This window comes from Pavona decussata, unplaced genomic scaffold (genome assembly GCF_977016875.1).
Source record: "Pavona decussata unplaced genomic scaffold, jaPavDecu1.1 SCAFFOLD_186, whole genome shotgun sequence".
In the NCBI taxonomy this organism is placed as follows: Eukaryota; Metazoa; Cnidaria; class Anthozoa; order Scleractinia; family Agariciidae; genus Pavona; species Pavona decussata.
This window is the reverse complement of record NW_028145595.1, coordinates 2,255,893-2,270,000: the sequence shown is the minus strand read 5'-3', so window position 1 is coordinate 2,270,000 and position 14,108 is coordinate 2,255,893. Positions and strand designations below refer to the sequence as shown.

Below are 14,108 nucleotides of genomic sequence, written 5' to 3'. Positions count from 1 at the left end.
GAAGGCTGGTTTGGCCAGCCGAAATATAGTAACCTTTAAACCGTAATTCTACGTTGTATCGGTCTCTGCTTCTCTTATCATTTGTATTTTTTAAAGCCGATCAGATCTACAATTGATCCAACGTATACCAGCAGGATTATCGTCCACGGTTGTTGCTTGGACTTGACTCTATGCCTTGACCTTCGGCGTTCTGCAAAATACCCCTGCCGAAAAACGAAAGCTTTTCCCTTTTATCTCGTTCACTGATTTCCCCTGTCAAATTGTTATATTTCATCAAGAAATGGCTAGATTCAAGAGTGTTGTCCTGGGAAGGGGGGTGGGGGACTCTCATATGAAATGGGCGGAGATGCTTGTCGTCTCGCTTAAGGGTGCAAACTTCGGATTTTGGTCTCACTTCGGAAGTTCTGGGCAAAACTCCATTACATTTAGGATTTTATCAACAGATTTCTTTTAGGGTTGCACGCGAAGAAATATAAAAATAAATATTTGTCTGTGTTTTAAAATAGTCTCTTTAAGGGGTCTAAAAAAGATTGGGCGACGCCCAGATTGGTCTCCTTTTGGGGTTTAATTCAAAATTTACCACGAGCTGACTCACCTCTGGTGTATTCTTGTGTGTTTTGGGGTTTATTTTGCCGTTTCGTGCATTCTTTGAAATCACTGTCAATCCCTTCATAAGACGTCTTATCACAGGGGGCCAAGGGACAAGGGAGGAATCCTTGTTTTGAAAGGGTTCCAGCGCCGGAGCGATTTTTCCCCCAAAAAACGCATCGCTCCGATTTCAAACTTCACAGCATAAAGGTCAAAAGATTTTCGATTCTTCTCGTACCTTCCAATCGAAAATCCATCCAAACGGCCCGGAGCTAGTCTCTCTTCTATTACGCTCGAGTGAACGTTCAACGCCGAACCCTTCAAATGGCTAAAATCGCCGTCTTCAACCTCAGGAACGACAACACACAACATTTAAGGCAAAAATACGTTTATTTTGATGTTAAATGAGAATATCTATCGCAATCTAGTACGATAATACGAGGATTTTCGATATTCCCATACATTGCCTCTATAAATTCAAAATACAAACGGTCACATAGTTTGTGTGGGCGCCCTGTGGTCTTATGAGGGTAATGACAGTGATTTCAAAGAACGTTCGAAACGGTGAAATAGGCTACAAAATTCACAAGGATACACCAGAGATACACAAGGATACACCAGAGGTGAGTCAGTTTTATTCAGTTTGTCAGTTTGTTTAGCGTAAAAATCGTCGGTATTTTATTTCCCATACAAAGTCTTATAATGCGTTCAAATTTCTCAACGGCTGTCTGTAACCAAATACCGCTTGCACTCAAAGCTAAAGGTCATCCTCTCACTAGTTATTAATTGTCACACGCTCTCTGGTGACGCGACTTGGGCTGCCTGTGGCTGAACAAGCTTCGTTTTGTGTGGAGTTAATACAGTCGAACCTGTATATAACGGCCACCCTCGGGACTTGAGGAACTGGCCGCTTAATACAGGTGGCCGCTTAATACAGGATCACTAAAAATACTCACAGGGCGTTGTCTAATGTCAATTTTAATGGTGTATCATACAAAAACATTTCATTCAAGGAAACGATAGGACAATCAACACTCTTTCAAGAGATCAATACTTTAAACAAAGTTCAGTGCCAACTTAGAACTTAATGGTGTAATATACGTAACAGTGTGTAAAAGCACTGTGCAATAAATTGTCCTCTACTCTTGTACGGTGTACAGTACTGTATTTCTAACTCACTTACTTACGTGACTTGCAGTTCACAACAAAATATTTCATCCGTCATTTCATAGTTGTTACGATCAAAGTGGAGTTATAACGGTAATGTTGCTAATTAAAAGTAACACACTGAATATATAATAAAATTCTTCAAGTTGAAATAGGAATAGGGTAAGAATTACATTGACTTAAACAAGTGGGACACGTGCGTCTGGCGCCTCGGAATTTGAAACTTTTGTTTGTAGAGCAAGTCGTTGACTGTCGGCACTGCCAGCGACAATTCCTGTTATCCATGGTACTGTACATATGGCTTAGTTTCCATTCAAGGGTGGCCGCTTAATACAGGTAAAAATAACAAAGAAAGACAAACATGGGACTGCTACAGGGTGGCCGCGGCCGCTTAATAGAGGTGGCCGCCTAATACAGGTAAAAAATACAGCGTTTGTATGCGCGAAAAATCGGGACTTTAAAAACTGGCCGCTTAATAGAGGGTGGCCGCTTAATACAGGGCCGTTATATACAGGTTCGACTGTACAATGAAGCGACTCAACATGCAACGAAGACAAGACTATTAAGCTATTTGTGCGACATCACTTTGGTGGCGAAAGAAGGGAAAGAATTCAAGGCTCATAGAAATGTGCTTTCGGCGGTAAGTCCCTTCTTCGCCAGGCTTTTTCAGAGTGAGATGAAAGAAAAGAAAGAAGGCATCATTCGGTTCGAGGAGATCTCGGCGTCTATTTTGGAAGGCGTTTTGGAGTTCATCTACACAGGACATGTCGAGATATCATGAACAAAGTGCAAAGGACTTGGTCATCGCAACCGATTATTTGCTCTTTCTTTCTTTGAAAACCATCGCTGGGCGATTTTTAGGGAACGATTGACCAACTCGAATTGCATTTCGACCTTTTACTTCTCCGAGAAATACCACTGCGAAGAGCTTGTCTCCACAAGCAGGAAGTTTATACACGAAAACTTCGCCTCCGTTGCAGAATTGGACGAATTCTTAGACCTGGAGACTGAAGAGGTTGAGAGGTGGATTTCAAGTGATGAAATTTGCGTTGCAGCTGAAGAGGATGTTTTGAAAATCATACAAAAGTGGATTGAACAAAACGAAAGCGATCGAAAGGCGAAGTTTGAAGAATTTTTTCGTCACGTTCGGCTGGTTTTGGTATCGCGTGACGTCCTTGTTGTTGATGTCGTGACGAACCAGCTGGTGCGTGACAACTACACTTGTTGGAAAAGGGTGTCCGACACCATAGCGTTAGTTAGTTTTACAAGTGAAGATGCTCTTATGCAATCACCGAGAAGAAGGCTTAGAACACACGCCATTGTAGCTTGTGGTGGTAAACACACTTTGTGTTATTTTCCCGAGATGGATACGTGGAAGTTTTTGGCGAATGGCTTGTTCGAAAACATGAACCACTGCACCCAGATGGTAACATTCCGAGAACAGCTGATCACATTTAACAGAAGTTACAACTCTCACCGATATGACCCCGCTTTTGATGCTTGGTCGTCTTTGCCGCGTTTGCATCTTTCTTCTGTTTCAAAACGGATGGCAGTTATCAGAGGGCAGATCTATGCCATCGATATTGACGGAGGGCAAAGCGAGTCCACGATTGAAAGATACAATATGGAGTCATGGTCATGGGAGAGTATTTTTACTTCTGGTAGGTATTGCAGGAAACACTGTTGTGTCATTACTGCCGGTGACTGTCTGTATGTTTTGGGTGGGAAAAGTGAGTCCCGGGAACAGGGGAGCGGTTTTTGGAATGTGAAATGTGTCGCAAAAGCAGAGAGATTTGACACTGTTCACAACAAATGGGAAGAAATTGCAGACATGCAACAAGAAAGAGGCTGTGCCTTTGGTGTAGCCACTCAAGGAAAGATTTTTGTTGCTGGAGGGGAGGGGAGAGGGAACAAACGATTGAATTCATGTGAAGTGTACACGATTTCTACAAACGAATGGCAGTTTATCGGAAGCCTTAATGTTCCACGCTTATGGGGAAGCATGGTGTGTGTCAATGGAACATTGTATGTGCTGGGTGGTTCACAAACGTATCTGTATGAGTACACAGTTGAAAGTTATGATCCCACAGAGAAGAAGTGGATCCAAAGAGCCTCCATACCAGTGGACAAGATTCCAGGCGACAATAAACCTTCATTTAAAGGCTGTGCATTGAAAATTCCCAAGGTAGCGCTTGCTAAACTCAAATGAACCAGCTCGGAAGCTAGAAATAGCTGATTTCGAAGCTTAAAGTGATAAAATTCACCAAAATTCTCTGGACATTTGTTGAAGGACATTCTCCCAAAATGTAATTTTTGCAGTCATTGGCCGTCCCCAGAATCCTTTAAGATGTCTCGTGAGAGAAGTCTCATACCAACATCCAATGCAGTTTTCAACTGAGTTCTCTGAAATTCCAAAGCGACATTGTCGATGAGTGTTCCTTGCAGATGAGTACCAGGCCCAATAAAACTAATGTAGTTATTGTTCTTCATGTTTTAGACAGCAAACAGTCTCTCTTTTTGTTCAGGGTCCAGAGGGAACAACTCATGCACACGAGTATATTCAAATGCCACGTGCCGTGTACAAACGCATGGCTTGAATGTATAACTATGTATAGAAGGTCAATCTTGGCAGCAGTCGATTTTTTCGCTTACTTGATGCCCGAAGGAGTTTAGAAGCTTCTGGGATTCTAATTTTCCCTTTTAGTAGACATAGTGGTCTATCTATGCTTTGTCCACCATTTTTAAATTGACCATGGTATTTAACGTTTATTCTACAAAATTGAGTCGTATATGAGTTGTTATTATCTATATGAAATATTTTTTTATCAAAACCTGGGACGTATTAAATTAGCTCAGCTGTTCTTTCGAAGGAGTATTGCAGACACTAGCCAATTTGCTCCACAAACTAGAGTCCCTTTAACGCAGTGTCTGACATCTCTTGATGCAGTAGCCTCCACTTGACTTAAAAGATATGCACAAATCTTTGTCGCTGGTCATTCCTTCCTCGACGCTCGCTACCATCCCCCCCCCCCCCCCACCCTCTCGGGACTCCCTTTTCTCTGGGCTTCCCTCTCGGAAATATGTTCTATAAGAAAATACGTGATATAAGAAAAAGTGCGCACAGTATGGAATGAACTTTATGTTGCATTCAGCTGACAGGTTTTGTCCTGTGCAAAATCCTTTTCATATAATGAGAGATGTAGAACGCATCAAATGAATGCACAATTCGCTTTGATGGAAAATAAGTCGGCAGGATATGAATTTAATTAAAGAAATTACCTGCCAATACGAGAGTCGTACACGGTGTATGAACTTTACACCCTTGCGGTGAGTTGAAAGATATATGAAATTACTTTCAATGTGTAACGGTTTTCTCAACCGCGGTTTGCAATTATCACGTTAATGTCGGAAAATCTTATAGTCATCTCTTCTCGAATCTTTTTTAATCACGTTTGAATTTAAGCTTATTCTCTTAATGGTACAATAGCCTTGATTTTCTCGGTGGAAAATAATTTTTGAACACCGCAACAACGAAAACAACAATTCCTTGTGCTTGGCGAGGGTGCACTGCGCAATTTTTTTTTGAGATACGAGCGACGCTACATGCGGAAGTGAATTCCTGTTTGCCGTTAGGAAGTTTATTTTGACACTCCCGGTAGAAGAGGAAGAAATAAATTTAATAGTGAATAAAAACTGCTATCTTTTCTAAAAAATTAAAGTAAAAAAAGGGGTTAATTTTCCAACTATTGAAAATGATTGAGTTTTTTAAGTTAATTCCTCCATTAAAAACATGGCAGTTTGATGTCATTTCAGAGGATCATTTTGCAGCTTAAAATATTAGCCTATACAGTGAACAATAGGACCTCAGAATCCAAGAATAGTTGAAATCCGACGACTACTCTTGCAAACGAAGTTTATTTCCACGTATCATGCTGTTTGTATAAAATTATTTTATAATTAGAAAACGCAAACTGTAGACAAAAGAAAGGATTCATGCTGAGATACTTGCAATTGGTCGATTTTTGTTATGGCGGTGGAAGAGTATTGCGTTTTGTAAGGTGTAAATATAGAGGACTCAATTGAAAAATACAGTTATAGGTAGGATTTTAAACACGGCCTCCAAGAAAAGCAGCATTTATTGGTTTATTATTTTTTACTTTTATAGCTCTAGTTAGGAAGATAGATAGTTAGTTGATAATGATGATTATGTAGCTGATAGAAATACCGTGTTTAAATAAAGTTATCCTAGTATCCTATACCATCCCATCCCATCCTATGCTAGTCGTGTCTACACACGTACCTTCGAGTCATATACCACACTTGTTCCACTGGAACCTCTTTTGAAAGGATATAGAAGCTATGACTTGCAAAGGCTGAGTTAGAAGATTTGCTCCCTCTCTCCCCTCCCCACTACTCAACGATTTCCGTAAGTCACTTGTGCTAGTTCGTATGGTTAGACCCTAGATAATGGCTTTCCCGTTTATTTGCAACGTATACTTCTTTCTGTGAGAGTCTCCATTTTTGGTTAATCCTTAGTCACTGATCTAATCAAACTGTACAAAAGACACGTGGGCTCTGGGAACGAGTTTGAGGGGAGGGGGGGGGGGGGGGGGGCTCCGCCTGAAAGGTGTACCTTTTTCAGACTGGATGTATATAAAAGGGCAGGGATTTCATGGGCTGCAGTAGAAATGGATAGGGAAAAATGTCATTTGGGTATTAAAAAGGGCCTTTTAAAATAACGAAAAAAGATAAAGTATTTCTACTGTAGGCATGTGCAAGGGTTACCATTTCCTGTCAAAAATGGGATATAATAGGGTAAGGGTTTCGATTCCCCTCCCCCCCCCCTCCCCGCTGGCACAAGGCACAATATCAGTTCCCTTAGGGCACTTTTTCGGCTTATAATTTCCTTTGGCCCTTAATTACACTGACAACCAGTCGTATTTTAAGATCTTTCACATATAACGGCAGCGAAGTGTACACTTGAAAAACTATAAAACTTATGCTGGTATATTTTCTTTGACAATGGAGGGAAATATATATACACTAAAAATTGCGGAGAGTAAAAGTTAAATCTGAATTATAGTGTTTTGTACGTTCCGACTTTGCCGTAAATTTTTGTTGTTTTTTTTGTTAGTTCTTGGAAGTTTTTCACTTAATATCACGGAACAGTTAACGTTGGTAATTGTCGGTGGATGAGAGAGTTCAAAATTCACTGAAAATTCATTTGAATTGCTGATAACCTTTTCACATTAGTATTCAATTATTCAACATTTCTTGTCAACGGCCACACCGCGCGAGGAACTTGATTTTGGTGTAGTAAATGGCTCGAATTTTACTCGTCTCCGAGTAAACATCCTCGCTCAAAGTATCGTTAAATTCAACGTTGGTATCCCTGAGTATCATCTAAACGTTTTGTACGGCTTTCTACGAGAACGGGGCTGACGAGTACTTGACTTGAAGCGCTTTCCAAACACGTGTAGGACATGGGAAGACCTTAAAATGTCTTTCACTAGAAATGCTGAATTCTTCTGACAAGGTAACTGCGCACTTTTTATTTGTAATTTTAGTCGAAATGAATTCTACTAAGGTAACCATATTCTTCTTGAATGAAGTAAAGCGTCGAGACATTTAATTTGGTTCTGACAAATCGAGACTCATTCATACCAAGGCTTAAACACGTTTAATAGCTGTTTAGTTAAACACAGTTGAAAATTGTTTCCTTCATAAACTGCTTTCGGATTGTTGTCGACTTCAGATTTAGCACAAATGAAAGCATACGTTAAAGTTTACTTGAATCCTATGTCAAGGTCAATGGTTCAGCTTTTTGTTACCAATTTTCATTTTTTTAAACCTGGTTTAATTAAACATGTTTGTTGGTCTGAATGGGACTTCAGGCTCAGAAATTTTAAAGCTAGACTGAACAAATGATAGCTACTGAGCATTATTTTCTTATTGTAGTCTTAAAGCCGTTCTAACTTTAATCTGTACTCTATAAATATTTTAAAAGGATTTAAAATTTGTGAACATTCAAGTGAATTCAAAGCTAACGAAAAATACTTTTTGCAAATGTAGTGTTGCTCATAATTAATGCTGCATATAAGGTGGTCATTATATATTTATATTAAGTCCTAAAATGTGACTCGAGTGAATGAATAAGAGCAGTACTTTCTTGTGGTTCTGTTTATTATGCAGTACAAGGTGGTTCTAACTTTTGAGTCTGTGAAGGAAATCCTTAAGTGTGACCATTCAAATAAAAGCTACTGAGCAGTACTTTCCTGTGGTGCTGTTTACTATGCTGTACAAGGTGGTTCCAACTTTTGAGTCTGTGTATGCAATCCTTAAGTGTGACCATTCAAATGAAAGCTACTGAGCAGTACTTTCCTGTAATTTTGTTTGTTATGCTGTACAAGGTGGTTTTAACTTTTGAGTCTGTGGATGTAATGCTAAAGTGTGACCATCAAATGAAAGCTATTTGTCAGTACTTTCCGTTTTTCTCATTTTTCGCGGGTGGAAATTGAACTTTTACTTTGAATTTTTACAGGTATACAGATGATCATGCCTTCTGCAATGGAACGACCAGTCTATCTGCGTTCATCTCCGGTTTTCAACTTCGTAAAAAGTTCGTAAAAAAAAAGGTAGGATTTTTAAGTTGTGATTCGAAACAGGCCCCAAACTGTGTTTCATTTTACAATAGTTAAGGCATGTTAACATATTGAATAAGAGTTTGTATGTAGGTATATAGCAAAAAGAAAGGGGCAATAGTTTGGCAATCTCACGGAAATGAAAAGTATTTGAAGCAAGGTCGTTTAGCAATTACTGCCATGTAAATCAATGTGAAATATTTGATGTCAATTGTGTAAGAATTTTAGAGGCCATAGGTTTCATTATTAATAAAAATAGTTTCCAAAAAATAATTTATTGCGGCTGCAGTGATAGGATGGAAATTGAAGCAGCAGTCCACTCCACAATTCCTGGTTCCTCCGATCTGGGTCTGCCGTTCTAGATTTTCCAACCCCTGATATATACGACATCATAGAAGCTTAACTTTTCTTCGAAGTTGTTAAACTCCGAGATACTGTACTGGCTAAATATACAAGGGAAATGCATTTTCAAATCATTTCTAATCAACCTTTTCTGTTTTCCGTGATTAGGCAGTGATTGATCACATTATGTCATGCGGACAAAGTTTTTGGGATTTGTGTGGACAGCAGCAGATCGTGGCAGCAGAGATAGTTGAATCGAAGGTCAGTATATGTTCATTTATGTGGATGTCTATAGGGTAGTTTACAATTGAATGTCGAAAGTAATTCTCGTTTGTCTTGGTTTAATTACTTTTGTACTTTCTGTGGTTGGTTAGAACAAAATCACGCCACTTTCTCAACCAATGAGAAATCAAGCCTAAACCACTCTTGATTTTCTCGAGCCGCGTTTTCCCGCGGTTAGCACCGGCGACATGTGTTTACTTCGAGCTCTGATTGGTTAATGGCGTATTTTGAGTCTTGTGATTGGCTAGAATGGTTTCCTTTGGTTTTGCTTTACTACATTCACTTTAAAACCGCTCGACTATCTTTTACACGTACCAAGTAATCGGCCTATTTGACATTGAAAATGAGTGAGCGGATAAAATCAGCCCGGTTTATAAAAATCTGAGGCAGAGAAAATGTATTAGTGAGCTTCCCAAACAGTACGCCTGGAGAAAGAGGACAGCAAAATGTCGTTTTGCGATCAAGGTGGATCGAGGTCTGAAAGATTTTTGCGCGTTCATCTTCCATTCCATTCTAGGGCTAACGTTCAATAAGAATTTCACATCGGGTTCTCTTAGGACTCGAGCATGCACTACGGAAATAATTCTCTGCTCCATAGTTTGTGTCCGGATTAGTGCTAGCGGCACAATATTCGTCTAGGCTACTTCAAGGGCAAATAAACTTAAGATTCATTCATTTTTTTTACATGATAGGCCGTTTAACTCTAATCTTGACTGCTGTTAAACTGAGAATACAGATCAAGGCTTTGCTACATAAACTGTGATCGGTATACGGTCCGGCTTAACTCTGATTGGTACCTAGTCGGTATATAAAGTCCTGATATGGAAAATATAAGGACCTACCATGATGTATACAGCTGTTTCGACAAATACCCAATGAATTTCAATAAAAGCTCAGAATCCATATTGCCCAGGCATTGCCCACCATCTCAAGTCTTCGCTGTACGGTCGAGGCATTATGGATTCTGAGCTTTTATTGAAATTTATTGGGTATTTCCCAGACTACCTTTCGACATTATCGCGTACGCTTTTACGCTCTTTTGGACAACCTTTGTCGAAACAGCTGTATAAAGCCGTCAAAAACAAGGATCAGTACACATTAGGTTATGCAAAAAATAAAACAAGAAAACAAAACAAAACAAAGCAAAAACAAACAACAACAACAACAACAACAAAACAGGTTGTAACTGGCCAACGTACTGTCTGCTCCCCAGTCCTTATCAGCATCGGTGACCTTTAATACACGTCAGTGTACAAGATGATTATATACTCACTATACCACCATACATTTTATATTTCATGCAGTGTACATTGACTAAGCAACATATCGGGAACATGTTAAACGAAGACCAAAAACTAACTAACTAACTAACTAACTAACTAACTAACTAACTAACTAACTAACTAACTAACTAACTAACTAACTAACTAACTAACTAACTAACTAACTAAATAAATAAATAAATAAATAAATAAATAAATAAATAAATAAATAAATAAATAAATAAAAAAGGTCACTTTTACCTTTTTGATGATCGTAGATGTAGCACGAGAAAGGCTTTATACCGTTCAACAAAGTTCACTGAGCATGTTTGTTGAAGCAGGACAACAGCAATTTTATAACATGACGCCAACAAGACTACGGACTGGTTGGTTGCTGACGCGATGATGGTGTCCAGTTCACAGAGGCTTCAACCGAAAGTTTTCATATTTGTAACGCGAAAAGTCTTACGAAATTATGTCCCCAATTACATGTGATTGGCTGCAACTGTGGCGAGCTCAAGGTGGAGAAAATAAACAACTATGGCTTCGGTTTGCGTGGGAGGAGCTTTCCGTTGCTACATCAATCTCGTACCCAGAGTCTTCAGGCTTTTTGGTCAGCGGGGCAACGCCGGGAAGACTCTGGGGACATCGAATTTTATTACCGCAGGATTTCTGCGGTAAAACAATGGAAACCGTTACGGAACAGCCAATCAAAAAAATTGATTTTTTTCGATGTCCCCAGAGTCTTCCCGGCGTTGCGCCGCTGACCAAAAAGCCTGAAGACTCTGGGTACGAGATTGTTGCTACACAATCTCGTACCCAGAGTCCTCAGGCTTTTTGGTCAGCGGGGCGGCGCCAGGAGAGACTCTGGGATAATGGAATTTCTTATCCCAGAAAACGTGGGATTCCGGTCTTTGTGCGCATGCTTAAGATTAAAACGGAAGTCAAATGCCCCAAAATTGGCAGTCGTGTTGATGTTTTCGGGCCTGAAGGTTTTATCGGGCCTTGAAAGTGTTCGAGAAAGCCAAAGTTGATTGTTACACGCGATCGAAGGAACTGGGTTTTTTCCCGTAAGAGCGGATCAAAGCAACTGGACTTTTTATCCTGTAAGAGCGAGCGAACGGTGGACTTGATTCGACATTGCTACAACGCATACAGACAAGTAAATAACATAATTATTTCTTTATTACTTTTTATGCTTACAAATAAAAAGGAACCATCACTTCTCCTCTCACAGAATTGCAGCTGACTGTGTGTTGAATTTATGTTTAAATTACTTTCCCCTTCCCTTTACGTCAGTTTATGTCCAAATGGGATTTGTTTAAGTTATGTCTTATTATAAATTATTGCTTCAATGAACACATAGTGTAAGTTATCATTTGAGAATTTAAATCACCTCTTGATATTTACTGTTGTAAAGTTTTTTTGCCCCCTTTTTCATTGCAATAGAATGAATTAAAGTGTATATAATTAGAATGTTATATCTGTTCAATTGCAAGCTAGCACAATTTAAACATCAGCACATTTTTATACATCTGTCCTGAATGTCATGTCATGAGAAGCTTTGAAGTTTTTCTTTCTGGATAGACATTCCTTTTGCCAAGCTTCAGCTGATAGTCTGAAATGTCAGCCGTCTCTTCTCCCTAACCCACAGGGGACGCGCCCCCTCTGGGTTAGGGAGAGGAGATGGCTGACATTTCAGACTAAACTTCTGACGAATCTGATAGAGAGTGCTCACATCTTGCATGGTTTTAGTGCTGTAGAGTTGCTCCCAGGTATACTCTATATCTAGAAATAAAATGAAGTAGTAATTTTTTAACAGTGTTTTAAATGCATTCCAATGCATGTTTGGTTTATTCAATTCAAATCCCAATACTACGTAGTACCAAAGCTTTTCCTGGCACAGGCTATGAAAATAAGGACAGTGAGTTGTGATGAGGTTTGTTAACTTTTTTGCCTAACCACAGAGTATTTACATGAGAACTGTATAGGGAGTGGTCATCACCTCTCATCAGTAAATTAGTTATAATGTGATTGTTGAGAGACTGTCGATATCCTGACTATGATATTTCACTTAGTCAATTTCTATACCATGTATATAATCTCCTCAATACTCCTCCTTGTACATTTAATCAGGGTAAAATTAAAACTATCTTATGTGAGTTCTCATATTTTTGGGTGTGTACTATAGGAAGCACAGGGAAGGGGTCAATAGATTGGGGAATTTGTGCTTATATTATTAATTTACATAAATTGGTGGGGCCCAACTTCATTTGGTTGTGAAATGTACTCTTTAACTAAGAGCTGAGTCAGATAGCTCATGTACTGACACACATTACCTAATTTATTTTGATTAAAGGGTACAACTGGTAAATTGATAATTTCTGAAGGATTTGCCATTTCTTTTCAGTACTGGATGGTGATCTGATTTGGTATCACACTTTTAATTATTGACTTCAGGCAAGGGAAGTACTCAACCAACACTGATCTGCTGAATAGTATAATATGATCTCTTCTCTGATCTTGCCGCTCTCGTGTTGACAACAGATAATTATTATTGTCAAACTCCCCAATATCCTGAATGATTGGCACAGTGTTGTTGAGACCTTTGCTGGACACCCTGTCAAAAGTAATGAACTGTGTAAATTATCCAGTGCTTGTGGGAATTTGTTGTCCCTTGACAATAATGTTAGCTAAGACCTAAAAATCCAAAAACTATTGACTCTTAGTTCAAGCCCTTCCTGGACTCTAATGGTCTATCATGCCACAATCTAGGTCATCCAGCATATTGCATAATGTTTGGTGGGACTGGGCCAAGTCTAATGAGCTGCACTGACCAAAAATCTGCAGCAGAACTGTTTAGGGCATTAGAGGCGTCAACAAGAAGAACAGCGTCTGTTCCATTGGCGTCAAAAATATTGTGCATTGCATGAATAACAGCCTCACTCCCACTTTTATGGCCTGCGCACACCTGCAGTGAGCCGCTTGCTTTGACGGCATTGGGTTGTGTTACTCTCATCACCCACTTCCCAATTATCCTCCGTATATTACTTCACCAACCTCAAGCAGCTGGACCGCGCCCTCTCCTTAATAATAATAATAATAATAATAATAATAGTGATTGTTATTATTATCATCATTGTGGAAAATATTTAATATTTTTGTTGTTTAAATGAGTAATATTAAAAAGGGAAACGTTTTTTAAGGTGGGTAATTGATTTTAGTGTCCTTTGTGTTAAACTTGTTTTAATAATTACATGAAGAAATGATAGGAAGGGTTGCCAAAATAAGTATGTTACTTAATCTCCCAATTACAAGTGGAGTGTTATGGATATATGATGAAAATGGTCACTTTCTGTACGAGGCTGTGCAAACATCATCTGGTTATATGTCACACAAACGGGGGGTACTTGGCTCCCATGTTCATGTACAACAGGTACACTTGCAGTAGAATGAAATCGAGCAGAGACCTCCTGTATCTCCTTAAATAATAATTTTGTCCCAATTAAACCCTTCAAGGGAAGACTTGGTGTTCTTCCTTATGACATATAACACGTCAGAAGGTCACAGCACTGCTCATCTATCTTTTTCCAACAACTGGTACTTTAGGCATGATTTCACACTTTGCAATAGCAGAATTGCTTTGGAAATCTCAACAGGAATATCTGTCTGCAAGGGAACCCACGGTTTCCTCTTCTCATCCTTCTTCAATGGAGTTTTTGCATGTTTTTGTCGTGATCAGATGAAGGGAAAAAAGGAACATTTTAAAAAAGTTAGATCATTTTTACTTACATATTAATATACAGCCTTTAACAGAGTACAATTA

General features: G+C 39.1%; 1 pseudogene; it reads left to right on the top strand.

The window, feature by feature from the left end:
* The first annotated feature begins 2,282 nt into the window (after positions 1–2,282).
* Positions 2,283–4,569, top strand: LOC146462664 (kelch-like protein 24; annotated as a pseudogene).
* Positions 4,570–14,108: the final 9,539 nt, after the last annotated feature.